This window comes from Thermobia domestica, chromosome 4 (genome assembly GCF_964235325.1).
Source record: "Thermobia domestica chromosome 4, izTheDome1.hap1.1, whole genome shotgun sequence".
Taxonomy (NCBI): domain Eukaryota; kingdom Metazoa; phylum Arthropoda; class Insecta; order Zygentoma; family Lepismatidae; genus Thermobia; species Thermobia domestica.
The window spans coordinates 250,612,161-250,623,890 of NC_137457.1; the positions used below are offsets into that span (position 1 = coordinate 250,612,161).

Below are 11,730 nucleotides of genomic sequence, written 5' to 3' on the forward strand. Positions count from 1 at the left end.
AGTCCGATAATAAGAATTCTTTTATTTTGATGAAATCTAGAATACTCTAAGTTAATAAGATAATGATATATCATCCCCACGAAGGATGAAAGGTTCCCACTCACGACTTGACTTGACTTGGGTTTACACTCTATTTCCAAATACACTATGCAGTACCAGTACCATACAAAGTTTTTTTTTCTTATTCAACCAAACTATAAAAAATCTCACTTTTATTCTGTGGGTTCGAGGAGCCTCCCTTGTTGGACCTACTTGAGACCAAAAAAAAAAAAAAAAAAAAAGCTTGGACTTCCAGGGTTAATCAAACTTGGAAAACAATTCAGTTGGTATTCGACTCTGGAAAATCGAAGTCCCGGATACTCGACGCTAGAACAAACAGCAATGAAAACCATAATGTCAGGTTCAGCAAATGTTAAAAGCACAGGAAAAATGGGCCGCTAATGGATTTACATATCACTATTTACAAATAGTAGGTTTTGCCAATATCAAAAGTTCAGAACAGAAAATAGCAAACAAAATATAACTATTTATAATGCAATAAGTGTTTTACATGTCCACTTTCTATTATTCATATCATTATAAGAAACAACAAGCAAAAATTTTTCAAACATTTAGTTCCAGTGTTATACGTTATGCACAAAGACTGGAGTCGTTTCTGCAAAATCTGAAACACTCTTCCAATTTTCTCTTTTGGTGGTTGACCCACAGCATCTTGATGAAGCGCAGTTGAAACCGTTTCTTCAACTTGTTGAATTCCATGAATAAACTTCCAAATAGTTGGGTGGGACATTCCTACCAAATGATGAAACTTCTAGTTCCACGATTCACAAATATTATTTATCCTAGTTGCTGTTCAGAGTGGCTTGGTGAACATTCCAAGTGTCTGGGGAATATAGAAGGGGCACATTACGTAAGCGAATATTCCCAGACCAAGCTTTAACACGGCAATACGCGCCGGACACGTAGTACTATCAAAATAGTCCAGAAGTTCCAGCTCTTCCTCTGAATTCTCTTGTATTAATTGATGCACATCTGCTATGAGAAGAAATGCCAATCCATTCGTTTTCTCGCAAAATAGACGAATATTTTCATTGCTCTTGTACCGTTCTGTGAGTCCAAGCTCTTGGACCTTCCTTCATGTTGACTGAGTAAGATGAAAAACCCAACGGTGTATACGACTTGAATTTCCAAAAGTTGCTTTTACAGCCGCATTTCCTCTATCTTGAAATCCATAACCACAGTTACAGGGTCTGGATATTCACTAAATTCATTGCACTGATGCACCACCACACGAAACAGTTCTTCATATGAATTTTGTGTGTTGCAGTGCATTAAGGCGTAGGCCTACACCTAGTAAAGGAAGACTTACCTCAAATAACATATATAACCATTGAAAAAATGCCGTCCACCATCCATGTTTCACTTCTCAATAGCTCCATAAGGCTATATTTAAAGACGCTTATGCTTTGCCTCTATTTAGTTCAACAAAGGTGAAAAATAACCGTGACAAAATTTCCTATATGATAATATTTCTGTGAAAGAATTACTGGAAATTTAATCTCTTGTCTCAAATACGATATCTAAAATAGGGCTATGTAACTCATTATTTAATAATAGAGGAAGCAACTACAGTTTTAGAGGAAGCAACTACAGTTGCCCTGTACAAAAGCTCCAATTTAAGCAATACTTTACATGCAGTAACATAACTAGGTGGTTGCGTGTTAAAAGGACATTAGAAGAACTTAAAACACTAAAACGGCGTAATCGAATTTTCCGAAGAAATAAAATTAATTTCGATGATTTTTTCCAAACCAAACTTTGACTTTCCGCTGAATAAAGTCGAAGTCACTACTCCAAAAATGAAATGAAATGAAATCTCTAAGTTTTACATCCCACGGTTATGCTGGCTAGGCTAAAAGAGGCAGTGATGAAGAGAAATGAATGAAATGGTGAAATGAAGAAAGTGTGAGGAAACGAGAGAATCCCGAGAAAAAACATGCACACGATATTTGTCCTCCAGAAAGCTCACGTGGCGCGAGTTGGGATCGAACCAAGAACCCCATGCACCAGAGGTAAATGTTCTACCACTGAGCCATCGCGGCCTCTATTAATAAAATTGCAAACCTTTATTCATGTTATAAGTCTACAGCAAACTACGAGATGTAAATAATGCCACGGACCTTCTAACGTCGTAAATATATTTCACGTGAATTACTTTTCTATATTGAAAGTTTTTATGGCGAAAACCTATCAACACGATATTTTCAGATTTCGAACATCCAAAACTGGAACGTTACGCGCTTAAAAGTAGGTCAGATAAGCTAGTGAATCTGCATGCATAGTAAAACTAAGTGAAGTTGACTGATAGTAACTCCCCCTCCATCACATTTGGTGCCTCAACTCTCTGTGCTATTCGCCTATCTTCACAAAATTGATTCCCTCCCTTCACAGTGTTTCACGAAAAGCACTTGGACCCAATAGAGCGCTCAACTCTTACGCGTTTGGTCCATAGGTCAATTTCAGCCACTGTCAAGTGAGCTTTTGGTGGACAAACACTGTGTGCTTGGGATTCTCCTGTTGCATCCAACTTTATTCAACCATTATCACCTATCTCATCATCAACCATAAGTCACGTTAACATGTTACTAATATATTAAACTTAAAGCGAGTTATACTAAAGTAATCGGTAATTAAAGGAATATTTAATTGATGTTATAATAACTGTTGTACTTACTCAGGCTTTTGTTTCCTTCCTTTGTTCTTTTTAGTTGTAAACAAACCTCGTTCAGTAAATGACTCATATTATTATTATTATTATTATTATTATTATTATTATTATTATTATTATTATTATTATTATTATTCACCAATTTAATGCCCGAAGCTACAAATATCGCTCGGTAGTTAGTAAATATATGAAGCTTATAATAAACTAATAAGAGCGTGTTGCGTAGTAAAGTATTAACAGCACGAAGTAGAAGATATAGAATGAGGGGTGTTACGACCTCCCATGCCATGATACAATATGCATAAACCGACTCGCAAGAAAACGACAGTTGTTCTTTGTTCAATGACGTCACTCATGATGAAAGAAACAACTGTTCATAGGCGGTCAGAATCTCACATACAGATGGATGTATGAAATATATAGCTGACGTATATAATATACGTATACATGTGTAGTATACGGAAGTTTGTTAGATGTCAGACACCCTGCAGCGACATGATATAATGTCTAAATGAAAAAAGGGCAGTAACTATGTAGTATATGGATAACGTATGATCCGTACAGATTTCCGTACTAATCGTAAGGATTCCATATATTTGTACAACATACCGCTGTCCGAATAACGGATTTTTCTCAGTGTACACATAATTCTATACTATATGCAATAGTATAATATATACTTTGATTTTCATATTTATATTGTCAATGTAAATAGCAGCAATACAAAATATCAATATCAATATCAAAATACTTGTATGTTTTTTTGTAGTTTCAATCAAATCATAGGGTCAGATAATGGGGGATCAGGGCCGCCTTACGCATCCTTTTGCATTGTTTGCTTAATATATGGCCAAACATGTCTTGAGGCTGTGAACTGTGGAACCTTTTACGTACTGCGAGCAGTGGCGGTTTTAGCGGGTAGACACGGGGCTACCAAAAAATATATAAAACTGAAAATATATAAACACTAAAATATATAATAAAAAGTAAATATATTTTCACTTTTTCAATTAATGGTAAATAATTATTTAATAAACAGCATCAACAACTACTGTAAAAGTAATTTCCTATTGTCATTAATCAATCGAATGTGCATATGTATCCATACGCGAGGAGCGGACCTACCCAAAATTAAAATCCTAAAGCCGCCCCTGACTGCGAGCTTTAGCATGTTGGAGGTGAACTACTGGAAAACAATACAATTGAAATGACTTGATACTAGACCGAGGTAAGTTTGTTTTATCTTTGTTTCAGCTATAATGTAAAACGGTTTACTTGCAACTGAGTGAGTCAATTTTCAATTTCTATGCAGTTAGCTTTCTTTCTTTTTTTTCTTTTTCTTTAATCACATTCATTTTTACTGATATAGATGTGAATAACGCTGCTAATAAGAGAATAGTATCTAGTTATTTTTCCAAGAAGAACAAGTAGAATAACATCTAAAATTTATGATAAAACTAAAAGAAAGAGTTATTCTTCTTACAGAATTATTGCGAAAAAATGAAATGAAATCTTTAAGTTTTACGTCCCACGGTTATGCCGGTTAGGCTAAAGGAGACGGTGATGAGATATGAATGAAATGGTGGAATGAAAAAAGTGGGAGGAAACGGGAGAACCCCGAGAAAACCCAGGAGCATGGTGTTTGTCCATCACAAAGTCCACACGGCGCGACCTGGGATCGAACCAGATACCCCAAGCAACGGAGGTGAACGCTCTACCACTGAGCCACCGCAGCTTCTATCTACAATCAAAATATAGGCATAATTAGAATAATTGCAAAACCTAAAGATTTCTGCTCAAGTACAACCCTGAAAACTATGTACATCGGTTCAAATTTCCATTTAATCCATCATATATATATATATATATATATATATATATATATATATATATATATATATATATATATATATATATATATATATATATATATAATATTATTTGGTGACAAAATCAGTTTATCGGAAAAACATTATTATTATTATTATTATTATTATTATTATTATTATTATTATTATTAAAATAGTAATTGTGAAAGATAATAACTTCGATTAAAGCTGCTATGATTACAGAATTTAGCTTGCAGTACCATCCTGAATTCAGTATGCTATTTTCATATCTGTGAGGAAGCTAAATTATTTCGATGCCTACATTCATGGAACCGAGCTGTTAACATAGGAAGAGACACTTGTTTTCCCTGGCAGTCGTAAAAATGTGTATTTTGGTTCTTCCCCCTCCAGCCCAAAAGAAACCGTTGTTTCGGAAGCGGCGCAACTGGATTTTCTTTTATGTCAGCGGGAGGGCGATAGCAGGTAGCAAGCAAGACGGCCCAAAAAGTTGGACACTGTTGAACTTCTTGCAAGATGGAAAAAATGTTTTATGACCCTATCAAGACTATGTGTACACGGGGAAATATGGTGGGGTTTCAAGATTTCTTTTATGACAGCTACAAGATCTTGTACAAGATCTTTTATGGTGTAGATTGGCCTTAACGCTTGTTGTGCATGCCTCCAGCCACTTGCATTTCACGCGGACACACTGACTTACTGACTCAAGCACGAATGATTGCCTTGTAGCTCCGAAAAAAAAAGAAAAGAAAGTCAAGTTCAAGGTTACACCTGTTATATAAAAAGAAAAGAAAGAAAAATCAAGCAGATGCATAACAACAATGTTCCTTACCGTGTAGTAGTACTTCCCAAGATGAATACTCAGTTAAAACAACAAAATTTGGCAGTCTGTAATGTTTCTTTAGCGTTTTAATCCATAAACTGGCAGCGTCATTTAATATTTTAAGAGAGTCAAAGCAAAATGCCGGTCGCTTGTAGTTCCTAATCCACCATCACTGTTCCCACGGAAGTGCGTTCTTCCTGTCAGTTTAAATCGATATCATTTTCTTCCTCCTCCCAAATTTTCACTGAAATTCACAGAAAATTTCACTGTCACTACATACACAGTACACTAATCACTTTACCGCCAAGATCGTCACCAATTTCAATGTCATTCTCAGTTCTCGTATCTCAACCCTAACGCATTTTCCTGTTTCTATAAATCTGCTTGTTTACACCGTAAATAGCTCCTTTATTGACAATAGTGGCAAGGTCACATATAGAGTCACTGAAAAAAATCTTACATAAAATAGGCGGCAAAGTACGTCAATCATAATCAGACTGTTTTCTCTAGCAGCATTTAAATTAACTTGACAATGTTCGAAAATAACACAACCGCTGGCTTAGTCAAAACACACGAAGCCTACATTTTCCTTCACCACGTCAAGCCCCCTCGCCGACTCCTGGCTCAAGTAAGCTCCGCCTTCGTCGGTGATTGGTTCGGAGAACCAGGGGTAAACACAAAGCACGTGCTACGCCGCCTTGGAAAGCATTTCCCAAACAACATCGTGAAGAATTGGGAGGAAGGAAGTAGGGTTAAGCTTTTGATAACGTCATCCTAAAATGAATACATTTCTGTTACTTTGTGCAAGTTATTTTAAATTTTTCAGTTATATTTATATTTTAAAAGATTTTTCTCACGCATTTTCTTTTAAAGGATTTTTTTAAAGCACTGAATCAAAAGTGCATTTGCTTGAGGTATGAGCGTTGAGTTTAATTTTTTACTACCCTCTTTTTATTACCTCTTAGTTCGTGACACAAACAAAAGACTGCAGTACAAGTGTATCGAGCCCAAAAACGTACTTTTCAAAACAGGCACATTGAACAAGTGTACCATAAACGTAATTTTATCCTGTTTTCCTTGTTTGTTGATCAGGGCTCCTTGAGTTGTTGGTATAGCATGAATAAAAAGTGCTTTGTTTGAGTCTGAATGGTACTGGTTTAGGTTCAATCCTCGGTTCGGATTTTTTTTTTTTTTTTTTAATGTTTCAGTCCACAAATTCTCGGTACTAAAAAGGAACTACATAATTCTTAGTCTTATATCCGTCTCCATACAAAAACGAAAACTTAGGATGGAGTATGGTGGTTTAGTGGCCCAGCGCTCGCTTCCGGTGCAATGGTACCCTAGTCTGATTCCAGAGCATGTGAATTTGTAGTGAACATCGTGTCTTGTTTTTCGGAGTTCTCCTTTCCTCCCACGTTCTCAATCCATTAACTATTTCATAATTGATCACTTTCATTAATTATTCCTCCTTTAGCTTACAGGGCATAATGGTGTAAAGTGAAACTAGAAATTTCATTTTGAAAGACGAAAACAGGTTTGTTTCCCTCTAACCTTGGGAAATAAGAAAGGTCAATGATTTCAGATGGGAAGGGAGTAACCTATACTTAGAAGAGGAAATTCTATTCAGGACTATTCCCTGAAACAATACGAGATCGTTTCTGTAAATATAAAGATGGACATTTTCTACAGAAGTCATTCAACCTCTACCTTATGCTACCTCAACTGGTATAACGAAGGATTGTTGGAATTGAATTGAATTCAGTCTCTTGCATAATTAAATATACAGGGTGTTAATGAACTAAATCGATAAAATGTAAGCGTGATACCTCACATCAAAATAAGGGGGGGGGGAGTTCATTAATATGGACTTGTGAAGAAAAATTATTAATTTCAGTGCTGAAGTCGACTAAATGCATGGAACAGTACATTGCAACCACTGGCGGATTCTGGGGGAGGACGGTGGGGCGACCTACCCAAGGCTACCTTTTTCTTCTAACTGTAAGCTTACTTGGTTTTTGCAATACACGTAACTACATGTCCTCCTCTTCCCATAGGTTAATAGTGTTTCGTACAAATAGTTTCATATTTATCTACGAGACATGTTCGAAAAGTAACATTACAACGGCTATAGTTTTCATTTAAAAATGTGTATTTGTCAAATTGTCTACTACAATGTATTTAGTGATATAGGGGGGGATGTTTTTAGACGTACTTACCTTCATTGTCCAAACACATCTTAAGTTGGGTTACTATAGCTTCTATACAGTGTTCTACAGTCATATAATTATAGTGTCAACTGCTGGAACCACGTTTCAACTTCGCTCTTGATTTCTTCATCGTCGTGGCTGTGTTATCCAGCATTTTTTCATGTTTTCATATGAGGGTCATTGCAAAATTCATTACAACAATTTTTTCCTCGAAATTGGAAACAAATAAAAAATTCTGAAATATGCAAATAGAGCGTTGATTCATATGTAAACATTACATGTAGGGAGATGGATGAACACACAAGCCACCATGAAGATATAACACGAGAAAAAAGACGAAAAATTTTGTCGTTTCCAAAGTGTTTTACTATCAATTGCAACAGTACACAATATACATTACAAACTACGTACATTCTATGGCATCAGGAGCCTCCCCAAGAATCCACAAGATGACAAGGACTCTAAGGTGTAAAAGGTACGTGTTCCTGTCCTGTACTATGTGTACTGTTGCAATTGACAGTAAAACGCGTTTGAAAAGACAAAATTTTTCTTTTTTTCTCGTGTTACATGTTTATAATGGTGTATGTATGTGCTCATCCATCTCTTTACATGTAATGTTTACATATGAATTAATCTTCCATTTGAATATTTCAGATTTTTTTATTTGTTACCATTTTCGAGGAAAAAAATAGTTTCCATGACTTTTGCAATGACCCTCGTACATATTTGAACTTTTGGTGCAAGCGGTCCCGGGATCGAATCCTAGTGAGGACACTCAGTTTTAAAAGTCTTTCAGGCCAGCCATCCTGAGTCAGGTTTTCCTCAATGATATCAGACAAATGCCGGGATGGTACTTAACATACAGGTCCTAGGTCTCTTCCTTCCTTCCTCAATCCTTTCTTCCAACCCATTCCTTAATGCATATTTCGTTAATAGAGTCAATCCGGTAGCATCTTCATGGGTAACAGTGATTTTAACGGTGGCTACCCATACCCACGTTTCTGCCATTGAGACAAAGATAGTAGAAATTGCACATTGCGGCGTTAGATGGCAGCAAACATCCTCCAGCGCAAGGATGTTATAAAATAGAGGATTTGCTCTTACAACAAATCTTGAAGCCATACGTCACAATTTCGCCACCCCTACTTTGCCCACTTCACCCAATAAGATCGCAATGTTTTGAGCCAATAATCATGGCGGAAACGAGAGTAGCCAATCAGACGTGCTGATGTTCGGTTGTTTTATGGCTTCATTGCTTTAACAGGATGAAGATACATAAGGGCAGATCCTGTTTTATAACATCCTTGCTCCAGCGGTTGACATCTACCGGACAAAATTAAAACACCTAGCACGTGATCTTCTTTACTGTTTAACAGAGTTGTTTGGGACTTTTTAAATGAATTGAGAAATCTATTACCAACCTAAATATGAGTAATGACAAGTGAGCATCGTTTTACATTGTGAAGCTACAATTGACTTCCAAATTATACAAATTCAATTTAGATACTCAAACTGGAAGCAGTAGATCTACGAGTACAATCCAGTCGAAGTAGAGGGGTAAATAAGGAAAGAAACATTTTTCGAACGCTGAAGCCATCAAGCAAAAAAAAAAAAAAAAAAAAAAAATCATTTCTAATTCTCTCTTACCGTTTTTCCTCCATGAAAATTAATATAAAGATTTCTACACTTCCGGTTTTAGTAGAGAGATTAAGGTGGAGATGGTATCTATTCTTAGGATGCCTTATCGATGTAGTGGAATCCGCTTTTCACATTTACTTTTCTTCTCAATGATATATCACCCGATGTTGCAAATATAGGTAACTTATATAATTCAATTTGCATTCTGCATAGGATTTTCTTTAAACTTATTTATATTTCATGCTTACTTATGTAGAAACTTATTACAGCTCACAAATGCAAAAATTACATAGGGTTGCTACTCATTTTTCCATTACTGTATTTACTACCCTCATATAAAGAAATAGATACCCGTGGTGGTAATGTCGGTTTTATGGAAATCCCCGAGCCAGCAGTGTTGGGTAAGTTACTTGTAAAAATGTAACGCGTTACAAGTTACTTTACTTTCTCTTAAAATGTAACGCGTTAGTAACGCGTTACTTGCCCCCAAAAAGTAACTGTTACTTTACTTTGAAAGTAACTCGTTACAGACGCGTTACTTTTAGGTCCGAAACTTTAAAAATGTGAAAAAAATATGACTTTTAATTTCCCGTACTACTGTTACTACCGCTATTATTATTATTACATTATTATTATTATTATTATTATTATTATTATTATTATTATTATTATTATTATTATTATTATTATTATTATTATTATTATTATTATTATTATTATTATTGCACTTTCTGAATCGCTTTATGTAAATGCAAGGACAAATTTTCACTTGATATATGAACACTTTCATATAATGTAACATTGATAAAATGCCATACTGCGTTACTCGTTCGTAAGGATGGACGCGAGCGAGTTTTCTTTGACACTCGATTCGACTAGAAACAGACATCTTTGAGCTCGACCCGAGAACTTGACTCGAATTGGAGCCGAGTTTCGAGTCGACTAGAGCCAAATCCGGTGTGTAGTTTCGAGTATATTCTTTAAGTATATTACATAAACAGTATAATTATTATCAATGACACTACTACAACTTATTATTATTATTATTATTATTATTATTATTATTATTATTATTATTATTATTATTATTATTATTATTATTATTATTATTATTATTAATAATAATGATAATAATAATAATAATAATAATAATAATAATTATAACAACACTGTATATAAAAATAAAGATAGGCGGTTTGTATTTCAATACTAAAAAGTTAGCTGATTGCCAACCTCGGTAGTCGTGAAGTCTAGGAGTTAAGGACATTGTTCACGAGCTTGTGAATTTGGGTTGAGGGTTTAGGTTGTTTAGGTTGAGTATTCGGGCTCGAGCCGAACACTGTTAAAAGTTATAGGGCACTGGCCAAATATCTTCAAAACTGCTCGGCCCGGGTTTAGAATGTCAACGATTCGAGCAGCTCGACTCACAGCTCATTCACTATCGACAAGAACCGAGAAGTGAGCCGAGCCAACAGATCAGTTGAGCCGAACCGAGCAAATGGCTCATCCCTACCAAGCCAGCTCGAGCCGATGGTTCACCCCAAGTGAGCCAGCTCGAGCCCTCTTCTCAGTTGAGCCGAGCTGAGCTGAGCTTGTTATAAAAAATCTCTTGTGGTCTCGCTATCGAGACGAGACGAGATGCAAGCAGTGTCCCATCTCGTGAGCAACACTAAGAGTATTCCATGTTACTGTTTAGCTTACCTTTCTCATGGCTTTCGTTTTCCAGTGTAATCAGGCCATGATTTCAAGACGACTTAAAACGAACGAGCCATTTATCAAACTCGACTGGACTCGAAACTCGACGCGAAAAACTGAATCGGCTCGGAATTCGACTCGAGGATATTACCATTGACTTGACTCGAAACTCGACTTGAATTCGAGTCGAGTCGAATTTTAGCTTGACTCATGCATATCCCTATGCGTTAGAAAAAATGGTTGCTTATAATTATTCTGCTAAACTAATTATATAATAATAACAATGTTATGTAAAATTAAAAATAAAGAATATAGAGAAACATTACACTACTCTATAATCAACGGGACTCTAGTATAAGCAAACTGATCTGAAGGAACTCCAATATTACATATCATCAGCAAACTATTGTCTAGTAATAAAGTAGACAATCAAAACAGTTTATTCATATTAACCCTTTACTGTAAATCGTTAATTATGTCACCCTAGTTTTTGATAAATATTTTCCGCCGGGCACTTCAGACACTTTACTTTTAAATTCTGTGCACCATCATCCTCAGCTCTTAAGAAAAAAGTATTCTTTCAAATGTTCGAAGAGTAAAATATTTTCGTTCTCTATCTTTATAAAAACAACACCAAAGTAAAATAGACTACCGGTATCATTGCACTCCTAGTTCATTCACTGAATGTCTTGATTTGGAGCTGACAAAATCTTCCAGGTGCTTGCAATCAGTACACGTGATTTCCCAAAGGCTGTCCTCATCTTCAGAAAACAGCAAGTGGCACTACGAACT

The 11,730-nt window shown here is 35.8% G+C and overlaps 1 protein-coding gene across 2 annotated transcripts in view; it reads right to left on the reverse strand.

The window, feature by feature from the left end:
• Positions 1-6,027, reverse strand: part of AGO1 (protein argonaute-1) — a 259,835-nt gene extending 253,808 nt beyond the window's left edge. For both annotated transcript variants that reach the window (XM_081755714.1, XM_081755713.1), the window contains exon 1: positions 5,408-6,027. The gene's annotated coding sequence lies outside the window, so the exon portion shown is untranslated. The remainder of the gene's footprint in view (positions 1-5,407) is intronic.
• Between the last annotated feature and the right edge of the window lie 5,703 nt (positions 6,028-11,730).